This window comes from Phacochoerus africanus, chromosome 7 (assembly GCF_016906955.1).
Source record: "Phacochoerus africanus isolate WHEZ1 chromosome 7, ROS_Pafr_v1, whole genome shotgun sequence".
In the NCBI taxonomy this organism is placed as follows: Eukaryota; Metazoa; Chordata; class Mammalia; order Artiodactyla; family Suidae; genus Phacochoerus; species Phacochoerus africanus.
In genome coordinates, this window is record NC_062550.1 from 32,414,136 (window position 1) to 32,426,369 (window position 12,234).

At 39.0% G+C, this 12,234-nt stretch overlaps 1 long non-coding RNA gene across 1 annotated transcript in view; it reads left to right on the forward strand.

The window, feature by feature from the left end:
* Window positions 1-143: 143 nt before the first annotated feature.
* Window positions 144-12,234, forward strand: part of LOC125131044 (uncharacterized) — a 135,351-nt gene continuing 123,260 nt past the window's right edge. The window contains exon 1 of the long non-coding RNA XR_007135848.1: window positions 144-198. This is a non-coding gene — a long non-coding RNA (uncharacterized LOC125131044). The remainder of the gene's footprint in view (window positions 199-12,234) is intronic.

Here is a 12,234-nt window from a genome sequence, read left to right on the forward strand (position 1 = left end):
GCGGCGGGTTCGTGAGCGCGCTGCCGCCTGGGCTTTAGAGAGAAACTCTGTCAAGGGCCGAGGCGAGAGAGAGGTGGCCACTCCTCATCTCTTGAGTGACTTCTGCGCTTCGGTTCCCGCAGCTCTGATTATTCGGACCCTCAGGCCAGAGTGCGAGGCTGCCAACTCGCTGCTCTGTGGAGCTGACGGCGTTCTGAGGTGAGCTGAGAAGCACCTCCCTGCAAGACTGCGTCAGTGCCTATGACGTCACGTTTCCGTGACGTCAGTAGTTCTTAACATCTGGCTGGGGCTCTGCGGTCCGGTAATACGCGAAGCGAGAATGCGAGACGCGAGTTTGGAATTGTGCTGACTTTCACAAAAACAAGTCTGTAGTCCTCATTGTTTTTAATCCAACTCCATTAAGTGGTTTCTAGATTAGAAGCCCCACATGGGTAAAATTATCCCCTTGTCTGATTTTCATCCAGTCACACGTGGTGGTTAATGTTTGCCTTGATTCCATTTGTTGTAGTCATCTCGGAGTCGTGCTAACGAAAGGGCTTACAAGCAGAGCTGCTCCTTAAGCTCGGCCATTCTTCCCACACTATTAGGCTTCCTTAAAGAGTTATCATCATGAGGGTTACGTTAATGTAACGTCTGTTAAAGCATCTGAATTGATACTTTGTCACTAAGATTAATTACAAATCCCTCTGACGTTTAGGAAACACCGTAAACTCGGCTCATAGATATGTCCGTTATGTGAAACACTCCCCACCGCTCCCGGAGTTCGCAGAGTTTTTACCTTTCTCTTTCCTTGTACATGCTTATTTATTTTATGCCGTTTAGTCATGTTGTATTTAATCACATGTATTTGCATGTTTCTTTTTCCTACTAAGTGGTGAACTCCCTAAAGCAGAATCTAGGGTTCATCCACCTTTGTAATCTTTTCATCATGGCTGGCACAATGATGTTTGTTGGACAAATGAAGGAATTGCCTATTTTTTTTTCTTTTTTGTTAAATGAAATCTGTTATGCCATCATTACCTGTTAATGCAAATCCCATAATAGGATTTTAATGAACATATAGTATACCTGTTCCTTTCTGTTAAGAATATAATTGAGTAAGATCAACTCTTTTACTGTGATATTGTTGCCGCAAATTTGGCCTCTGTCAGTGCCAAATAGAGACTCAAGACAAGAGTTTTTGGTGAAGGAGAAAAAAAAATAGCTTTTATTGCTTTGCCAGGCAAAGGAGGCCACATCAGGCTAATGCCTTAAAGACTGCCCTCCATTGGGAAGGGAGTTTTATAGTAAAAATGAGAAAGGTTTTTAGATAGGAATCAGGATTGGGGCAGACACGCATTCTTCTTTCTTTGGGGGAATCTTAGTCATCAAAGCTGGCATCAGGAGATCTCAGAATGATCGTGATGGTGGTCTTCTGAGTTATTGCCTAGAATAACAGTACTTGCAAAAAGGGATATTGATCAGAGATTAGAACAAACACAGGAATTTCCTGAAAAACCGTGTGCTAATAATCTTTAACACACAGACATGCTCAGGGTAGTTGTGTTCAGAGTGCAGTTAAGCCAGGGAGAAAGACAAGGAAGGACTCTAAACTCTTCAATTTTAAAGTCTTCATTTCTAAAAGAAGCATACGGAATATAACTTTTCTCTTAGGTGTGTCAGATGCCTGCATCATTTTATATATATATATATATCCCTTGAGACGGAACCAGGATTCTGCCCCAAGGCTGTACTCTTGTTGCTTGACTCTTCCTCCATTGTCTTTGCATCCCCTTTCTTCCCTGATGAGCAACTGTCTGAACCTGTCCCTTGGAACTCAGGGAAGGCCATGGAGGCTGAATGAGGCCGATTTCCTAAGAACAAGAAATGGGGAACACAGAAAGGCATTTGTGCCCAGGAGCCCCACAGAGCCCTGCTCAGTTTCAATACAAGGCAGAATTTTATATGTTATAAAGGTGGAAAAAGAGGCAGCAATAGTATCTTTTTGGGAGAATCAGGGAGGATTCCTGGAAGAGAATGTGATGGTTCTTGAATGAGTAGAAGTCAGCAATCAAAAAAGTTGTAGTACCAGCACCAAAACCAATACAGAGGAAAAGTGTTATAAAAGTCATAAACATACTCAAGTAATATAAGAATTCTGTGGATGGTAAAGGTGGCATCATAAATCAATGCAGAAAGGAAAACTTACTCAATTAATAGTAAAGGAGACATGATTATGGGGGGGGGGGACACTTTTACCCTGTATCCTACAACACAAAATAATTACATGTGTAAAAGCAAAACCCTAAACTCGAGAGAAATACAAGTGAAAATTTAATTGATCTAGAAATAGAGAAGAATCTAATTACAAAAGAATTAAGAATTGGAAAAAATTACAAAGCAAGAGATTGACTTGACTGAGAAAATTTCAAGAAATTGCCAACTTGGGGTGGGGGTGAGGGTGGGGGGATATTTGTAGCATATGTCAAAGGTTTGATGTGCTTAAAATATCAAGATCTAGTAAACACAGAAATGCAGATTAAAAAATTCTATTTTTGACCTATCAGATTTTTTAAAAACTTTTTTTAAAGTGCTGGTAAACATGCAGTGACTCTGTTCTTATACCTTGCAGATGGGAGTATGACTTGGTATGATCTTCCTAGAAAACATTTGGCAATATATATTAAGGTTAAATGAGAGTATATGCTGTGTCTAAAACTCTAGGAGAAAGTAGATGCTTGATAAATATTGGTAATATTAGCACTGAGAACTATGTCTAGTGACTTGTGATGGAGCATGATAATGGGAGAAAAAAGAATGCATACATATATGTGTAAATGGGTCACCATGACATACAGTAGAAAAAAAAATTGTATTGGGAAAAAAACAATAAAAAATAATTTAAAAAATTTTCATAGAATAATGGAAAAATGTATTAGTAATATTTATTGTTACTATTATCATTGTTTTTATCATTCACATAATCATACCTTTTAACCAGCAGAACACCTAGAATAATGCTTTGAACTTATCAACTTTAATAATAGTTACTTTACCAGCAAAAACAAGTTTATCCAGGAATAGCCAAAGGAATTGCAATTCAGTTATGGGAACAATGGTGGACAAATCCAGAGAATATGGGAGGGGAGCTTGCTTTTACAGAGAAAAGGGTGGCCTTGGTAGGGGCTGTCATAACTAAAGAGTTCATTGGAGGAAGCTGGGAGTCCAAAGTATGGAGGATTCTCATTGGTTGGGGTGCTGCAGTCTCTGATTGGCTGGGCTGTGGCTGACCAGAAAGATGTTTTTTCCTGCCTGTTGGGTATTAAAGTAGGCAGTACCTTCCTGTGGGAGAGATGTGGGGATGTCTCTTCCAGTTTGGAGTAATTGATGATGCAGAGCTGTGAGACTCTCCCTGCAGACACATCCTGACTCTGATTTTATTTATTTGTTTTAAAATTTTTACTGAAATATAGTTGATTTAAAATATTGTGTTACCTTCAGGTGTACAGCAAAGTGATTCAGTTGAAAAAAAAACATATATATATATTCTTTTTTTACATTCTCTTCTATTATAGGTTATTACAAGATATTGAATAATAGTTCCCTATTCTATGCAGTAGGTCCTTGTTGATTATCTATTTTATATATACTAGTGTACATATTTTAATACCAAGTTCCTAATTTATCCCTCCCCCCCTTCTCCTTTGATAACCCTAAGTTTTTTTATCTGACTCTGGTTTTAGCTGAGGCTTCTTTAATTCCACAAGCTTAATAGATGTTTGCTAAATATTTGATTGGCTGATAACCTTGTCTCAAGAATTTTATAGGAAAAGACTTTTTTTTTAAGGGCCACACCCACGGCATGTGGAGGCTCCCTGGCTAGGGTTGAATCGGAGCTACAGTTGCAGGCTTACACCACAGCCACAGTAATGCAGGATCCAAACCATGTCTGCAACCTATACCACAGCTCACAGCAACACCAGATCCCTGACCCACTGAGCAAGGCCAGGGATTGAACCCACTACCTCATGGTTACTAGTCAGATTCATTTCCACTGAGCCACAACGGGAACTCCAGGAAGAGATGTTGAGTTAATGACATGACGAGCTGGTAAAACATTGATGTTACAAAGGTGCAAGTTACTTAAATGGATGGTCATCTGGTTCGGCCCATAAGAAGGACACTTTGAACAGTAGCAATAAATTTTTGGCATTGATGATATTTTGGCCATCTATTGCTGCATATTAAATAACCCCAAAATTGAGTGGCTTAAAAACAATAAAAATCATGTGTTCTCTCACACAGTTACATGAGTCAGGAATTCAAGGGTGGCTCAATTGGCATTTCTGTTTCAGTGTTTCAGAAGGTGGCAGTCGATGTTGGCTAGGCCTGTCGTCATCTGAAGACTTGTTTGAAACTGGAGAATCTGTTTTCAAGGCGGCTTTCTTACATGTTCAGCAGGTTGGCACAGGCTTTTGGCCACATGGGCCTCTCCACAGGATGGCTTGAATGTCCTCTTCACAGCATGGCCCCTGGCTTATCCTGGAGCAAGTGATCAATCTGATGGACCAAAGCAGAAGCTGCGGTGCTTTTTTATGACGTAGTCTTGGAAGTCACACATACCCTGGCCATATTCAGGGCCATCCTTTTTTTTTTTTTTTTTAAATTATAGTTGACTTAAAATGTTGTGCCAATTTTCTGCTATATAGCAAAGTGACCCATCCATATATGTTTATATATCTGTATCTATATATATAGATATCCATATCTATCTATCTATCTATATCTATGTTCCCTTTCTTATGCTATCTTCCATCGTGGTCTGTCCCAAGAGACTGGATATAGTTTCCTATGCTGTACAGCAGTACCTCATTGTTTATTCATTCTAAATGTAGTAGTTTACATCTGCTAACCCCAAACTCCCTGCCCCCTCCCACTTGGCCACTACAAGTCTGTTCTCTATATCTGTGAGTCTGTTTCTGTCTTGCAGATAGGTTCATCTGTGCCACATCTTAGATTCCACATATAAGTGATATTATATGCTGTTTGTCTTTCTGACTAACTTCACTTAATATGATAATCTTTAGTTGCATCCATGTTGCTGCAAATGGCATTATTTCCTTCTTTTTTAATGGCTAAGTAATATTCCGTTGTATAAATGTACTACATCATCTTAATCCATTCTTCTGTCAATGGACATTTAGGTTGTTTCCAAGTCTTGGCTATTATGAATAGTGCCACTATGAATATAGGGGTGCATGTATCTTTGTGAAGGAAAGTTTCATCAAATACATGCCCAAGAATGGGATTGTTAGATCATATGGTAGTTCTGTATTTAGCTTTCTGAGGAACCTCCATACTGTTCTCCTTAGTGTTGTAACAGTAACATTCCTCCTAACAGTGTAGGATGGTTCCCTTTCTCCACACCCTCTCCAGTGTTTGTTATTTGTAGACTTATTAATGATGGCCATTCTGACTGGTGTGAGGTGGTACCTTGTTGTAGTTTTGATTTGCATTTCTCTAATAATCAGTGATGGTCACCACTTTTTCATGCACCTATTGGCCATCCATATGTCTTTGGAGAAATGTCTGTTTAGGTCTTCTGCCCATTTTTCTATTGAGTTGTTTGGTTTTTTGTTGTTGAATTGTATGAGTTTGTATATTTTGGAGATTAAGCCCTTGTCGATTGCATCATTTGCAACTATTTTCTCCCATTCTGTAGGTTGTCTGTTTTTTTAATGGATTCCTTTGCTGTGCAAAAGCTTGTGAGTTTAATTAGGTCCCATTTGTTTTTGTTTTTATTTCTATTGCCTTGGGAGACTGACCTAAGAAAACATTGGTATGGTTTATGTAAGAGAATGTTTTGCCTGTGTTCTTATCTAGGAGTTTTATGGTGTCATGTCCTATGTTTAAGTCTTTAAGCCATTTTGAGTTTATTTTTATGCATGGTGTGAGGGTTTGTTCTAGTTTCACTGATTTATATGTGGGTGTCCAGTTTTCCCAGCACCACTTGATGAAGAGACTGTCTTTTTCATATTTCAGGGACATCCTTGATTGAATTTGGACGTAAGAGGGAAGGGCATGAATTCTAGGAAGTAAGGTTCAATGGACTATCTTGGAAGCCAGCTACTACAGATGATGACATTTCCAGCATGGAGAATTACCTGTCTTTTTTTTTTTTTTTTGTCTTTTTGCCTTTTCTAGGGCCGATTCCCGTGGTATATGGAGGTTCCCAGGCTAGGGGTCTAATCTGAGCTGTAGCCACCAGCCTACGTGAGAGCCACAGCAACACCAGATCCAAGCCTTGTCTGTGAACCACACCACAGGTCACGGCAACGCCAGATCCTTAACCCACTGAGCAAGGCCAGCTGATCAAACCCGCAATCTCATGGTTCCTAATTGGATTCGTTAACCACTGCACCACGACGGGAACGTCCCAGAATTATCTGTCTTTTAAAAATTTTTTTTTTTATTTCATGGCCGCACCTGCGGCATATGGAGGTTCCCAGGCTAGGGGTTGAATCAGAGCTACAGCTGCCGGCCTACACCACAGGCGCAGCAACTCGGGATCTCAGCTGCGTCTGCGACCTACACCACAGCTCATGGCAATGCTGGATCCTTAACCCACAGAGCGAGGCCAGGGGTCGAACCTGTGTCCTCATGGATCCTAGTCAGATTTGTCAACCACTGAGCCACAAAGGGAATGCCCTGTCTTTTTAAAAAATTTTAAGAATGGAAGCTCTTAACTGCTCCTTTAGCAATATTGCTGAAGAAGATGTTTCTTCATTTCAGACCTAGTATTTCCTATCTCTTAGAAAAACAACTCTGCTTAAGACCATTGATTTGATACCACTCTTTACAGGGTCTTTGAAAATATCCCTAGTTACAATGCCAGTGACAAAAACTATTTTAGTGATAAGCTTTTGGAGGGGCAAAATTATATTAAAAACAGACAAGGCATTTATTCATTCATTTATTTAAGTTTCCATTTTTTCATTCATTTGACAAACCATTGACTTAATTTTATGTATGGTCGAAGTACATAGCAAGCAACATATGCCAAAAATAATTTGACAATTTAATGATTCTGCCAGTTAATTGCTACCACAGTTTTTAAGTATTTGGGCTTACTTCATTTTTGCTGATCTATTTTCTTGATGTTATACTAACACAATAATACAATTGTCATTGATTTAGCATTTATTATGTGTCAAGTGCTTTGCACATTACTAATCTTCCAACAAGTCTTCAAGGTAGGTGTAGTTATTGCCATTTGATTCTGGAGCAGTTAAGTAGTTTATCCAAAGTACAAGCAGCCAGTTACTAGCAGGGTGAAATGCAAACCAAGATCTGCCTCTCTTTTCTCCACAAACATGGCAGGTGTTAGTGAATTTTCCCCGTATACTTTGCCTTCTACCATATACATGTGCCTCCCACTATCTCCATATGCCTCCCACCATCTACGTATGTCTCCTACCTGAGAGGTAAAAGACTTCTACATTTTTATTCAGGCATTTTCAAATTGCTTCTGTAGTTATCTTCCTTATTATATTGACATTATGGTTGAAAGACATGATTTTAGTGAGAAATCTATTTTAGCTTACCAAGGGGAACCAGATATTTGATAGGAAACAATCTTTTTTCATTTTTTCTTCAGATTATTTACTACAACATACCATATAATTAGCAATACATTATGTAGCTCTTTAGCACCTAACTTTCACCTAAATTCCTTTGTCCGTTGTATGTAAAAAAAAAAAAAAGTCCGACAACCTTTTTTTTTTTACACTTAACTCTTCCCATTTTGTTTTTCTACATATGTAAATATAATGTGGTTTTGAAATCAAGAGTAGGAGATTAGACAAGGTATTGAGTTGAGGAACTAATCCAAACGTTGAAAGAATATTTTAGATCTGTTCTCTAAATAACCAGTGCTTAGTATTGATATGGAGCTGCATAGTCCAATATGGTAGCCACTAGCAATATATGGCAATTTACATTTAAATGAATTGACGCTAAATAAAATTTAAAAGTTGGCTCTTCATTTGCTCTAGCCATATTTCACATGCAGCCACCTGCAGAGCCACCTGCAAATGTGGCTAGTGGCTACCATATTGGACAGCAGAGATAATGAAATTTCCATCACCACACACAGTTCTCTTGGCTGTGCTAGAAAGAAACAATGTCGTAAGAATTTCACAGACTACGAAGTAAGCAATAAGGAACAGGAACTTCTGCTATTATTTTAATCCTATATCTTTCTTCTTGACAATATCCACATTTATGTGTTCTCTTTAAAGTCTTACATATATATGTGTATGTATATATAAGCACAAAATAATTATAGCTAAATTTATTGAGTACTTAATAAATTCTAGGAACTGTGCTTAGTGCTTCTTGTGAATTAACTCATTTAATCCTTAGAGCAGTGCATGTTCATTGTGGAAAATTTGGAAAATATGTTTTAAAAGAGAGAAAACCAACCTTAATCCCCAAACCCAGAGATCGTCACTGTTGACATTCTGGTAGAGGCTGTGGTATGCTGCCCAGATCCCAAGATACTGCTGCCGGGAATGTTGGCTGATGATGACTCACAGTTGAATTCTTCTCCAAAATACCTTCTGTAAAGGAAACTGCCTCATACTAGGTTATCTTCCTTCCCTGGGGACAGCCCAAATCCCATGACTGGTCATTTGTGGAGGTTCAAAGGTGCAGTCCCTCAGGCAGAACAATCTGGGACCTCCCACTCAGAACCTCCCATGGGGCCAATTATAGTCTCTGTGGCATCTGCCCTGCAGTTCACCTTCTCCCTCTGCCCAATCCTGCCTGCCTCCTTTACAGGTACTGTTCTTGAGCACACTCTCCCCTAAATCACTGTCATGCACATCTCTGCCTCAGAGTCTGTTTCCTTGGATAAACCTAAGCTAAGTCACCATTTTCAGAGTATAAGTTCCATTTTTCCCTTTTTGGCATATATGTATTTAACTTTTAAAAATCTGTCTAAACTTAGTTCACCCTAACAAATTTGATGTTTTCTTATCTGTTTCATATGATAATTTTTTAGTTGATAACATTTCATGAATAATTTTGCGTGCAACTAAGTATTTTAACTTTTTTGAAAATATTAATTGAAGTATGGTTGATTTAGTGTGTTAATTTCTGCTGTACAGTAGATTCAGTTATATATATACTTTATATATGTATATATGTATACACTCTTTTTTAGTATTCTTTTCCATTAGGTTTTCTCATAGGACATTGAATATATTTCTCTGTGCTCTACAGTAAGACCTTTTTATTTATCCTCTCTAGGGATAATAGCTTACATCTGCTAACCCCAACCTCCCATTCTATCTCTCCCTCAGCCCCCTCCCCATTGGGTCTGTGCCACAATTTTGAACAACTACTTGGGATCCATATGGTACATCATACTCAGCTAGTCTTGCATTCTTGAGTTACCTCTGGATTTCTTGTTATGATGAGGGGAAAAAATGTTTTTTAACTTACTTGTATTTGGATTTTCTGTTATTTATAGCTGAAATTATTTCTAAGTGTCACTAATCCCTGATATTCATGATTAGAAGTAATGCAATGATAAACATCATTTTATGTAAACACTTGAGTAGGAACAACTTAACATAAATGTTAGGGAAGAAGAGAATTAGGATCCTGCATTTCCAGGATTTCTTCTTTTTGATCTTATGCAGCTCTGTCCTTCATCATCCCATTTTCCTTTTCTTGTGGGGACCAGAAAAATAATGCATGTAAGTCTTCCTAAATTCTTCCAACAGTCACTAGTAATTAGAAAAGGAAATGGACCTTTTATAAATCAGAATTCTGTCTCTTTGAATAGGATATTTTAGCAAATGCAGCATGCTGTAGTGTTCATACCCACGAATACAGAATCAGCAAAGGTTTTTTGGGAGCAAGGATTGTATGAACTGGCTTGTATTTTAGACTAAGTTATGCATTTACTTTATATATTTGACTGGAAATCATTAAGGTCTCTACGATTGGGATGTTTTACCTCCCAGGATAAACATGGACAATCAAATAAGCTGAACTGAACTACTGTTTGAAGTAAAAAGGAGCAGTGATAAATTGCAAAACAGATGTGAAAATTGTTTGGTTTCAGCTTCTTAGTGGCAGGCACTTGGCAATGCAAAACCTGAGTCTGGTGAATCTGCTTTCATGATTTCCACTTACCTGGTCTTGAGGCAGCCCCAGAAACCTCTGGCTGGCTGTTTCTGGTTCAAAGTAAAGCATGGGGATACTTTTTGATCTTGTAGGGAATAAAGATATGTAAGACCTGAAGTGTTTAAGATAGAGATATTCTGGCTCATTCCCACTGGTGTCTTTAGCATGGAAGATGGCTCCAGATCTGGCCAGACTGCCAGCAAGTTGCTCCAGACTAGACTTCCATTTATGAGCATGGACTAAAATTAGACAGGCATAAGTAACGGAGTGAAAAAGCAACCTAAGGAAATCATATATCTGATAAGGGGATAATGTTTAGAATATATAAGGAACTCCTACAACTCAACAACAACAACAAATATAATCCAGTTTTAAAATGGGCAAAGAAGATAAACAGATGGCCAACAAGCATGTGAAAAGATGTTCATTATCACTAATGATTACGGAAATGCAAATCAAAACCACAGAGAGGAGTTCCTGTTATGGCTCAGTGGAAATGAAGCTGACTAGTACCCATGAGGATGCAGGCTCGATCCCTGGCCCCACTCAGTGGGCTAAGGATCTGGCGTTGCTACAAGCTGCAGTGTAGTTTGCGGATGCAGCTTGGATGTGGCATTGCTGTGGCTGCGATGTAGGCCAGCATGTGCAATTCTTATTCAACCCCTAGCCCAGGAACTTCCATATGCCATGGGTGTGGCCCTTAAACACACACACACACACACAGATGTGTTTTCGCACTCTTTAGAATGGCTACCATCAAAAAACCCAGAAAATAACAAGTGTTGGCAAGGATGTGGAAAAATTGGAACCTTTGTGCCCTGGTGGTAGGAGCATAAAATGGTACAGTCCCTGTGAAAAGCAGTGTGGTAGTTCCTCAAAAAATTAAGAGTAGAACTACCATATGACCCAGTAATCCCACTTCTAGGTATATATCCAAAAGAACTGAAAGGATCTCAAAGAGATATTTACACAACCATGTGCATAACAGCATCATACACAATAGCCAAAGATGGAAGCAACCCAAGTGTCCATAAACACATGAATGGATAAAGAAATTGTGACACATGCATTCAATGGAATTTCTTCCACTTTACAAAGGAAGGGAAGAAAGGTATCCTGTCACAGGCTACAACACAGATTATGAGGACATCATGCTAAGTAAAATAAGCCAGTTAGGAAAAGACAAATAGTGTATGATTCTACTTAAGTGAGGTATCTAGAATAGTCAAATTTATAGAGACAGAAAGTAGAATGGGTTGCCATTGGGGAGAGGGGAACCGGAAATTGTTCTTTGAGTATAGAGCTTTAGTTTTACAAAATGAAAATATGCTGGACATGGTTGCACAAAAATGTGAACATACTTAACACTTAGGTGGGAGAGGGGAAGGAAGAGGAAATCAAGATCATAAGCATCCCACAATGCTTAAAATACATATTTACTCTGGTGATCCATTAAAGCAAAAGCCTGCTGACCCCTGAAAATACTACACATGACATAGTTTTCCTTTTTGTATTCTTTCGGTGTGTTCAGTGCAAGAAATAGGAACCACTCACTCATTTTAAGCAACTAGGGATTTAATATAGGGAATTGGAATCTCACAATTATTAGAAAGGCTAAGGGAATAAGTGGGGGCCTCCAGGAATGATTACTAGGACAAAACTGCTGGGCTGATCTACCAGGGAAGCTGCTACCTGCAGTAATCAGAGGGATGGGAGTCAGGGGATTCCAATGATGCTGTTGACTTCAAAGACATACCACTGTAGCTGTTATCCAAGGATCAGGAAAGCAGTGCTGCTCCTGTAACTACCTCTCCACACCCATGGAGTTCCTATCTAGACACTAAAATAATGCTGCAGAAAAGCCCAACGTGTTCACTGCGAAGTTTGCCTGCAGAAACAAAGCAGATGGTTCCAGCCTGCGATCCACCTTCCAAGTGCTTTGAATTGGCAGAAGCAGAGCCTGAACTGCAAAGAGATGGGGGGGATGTGGTTTTTCCTGCTTTAACACCTGCGATATAAGAAAGTACACTAGAGCTTTGGAATGGATACCGAGAGCCA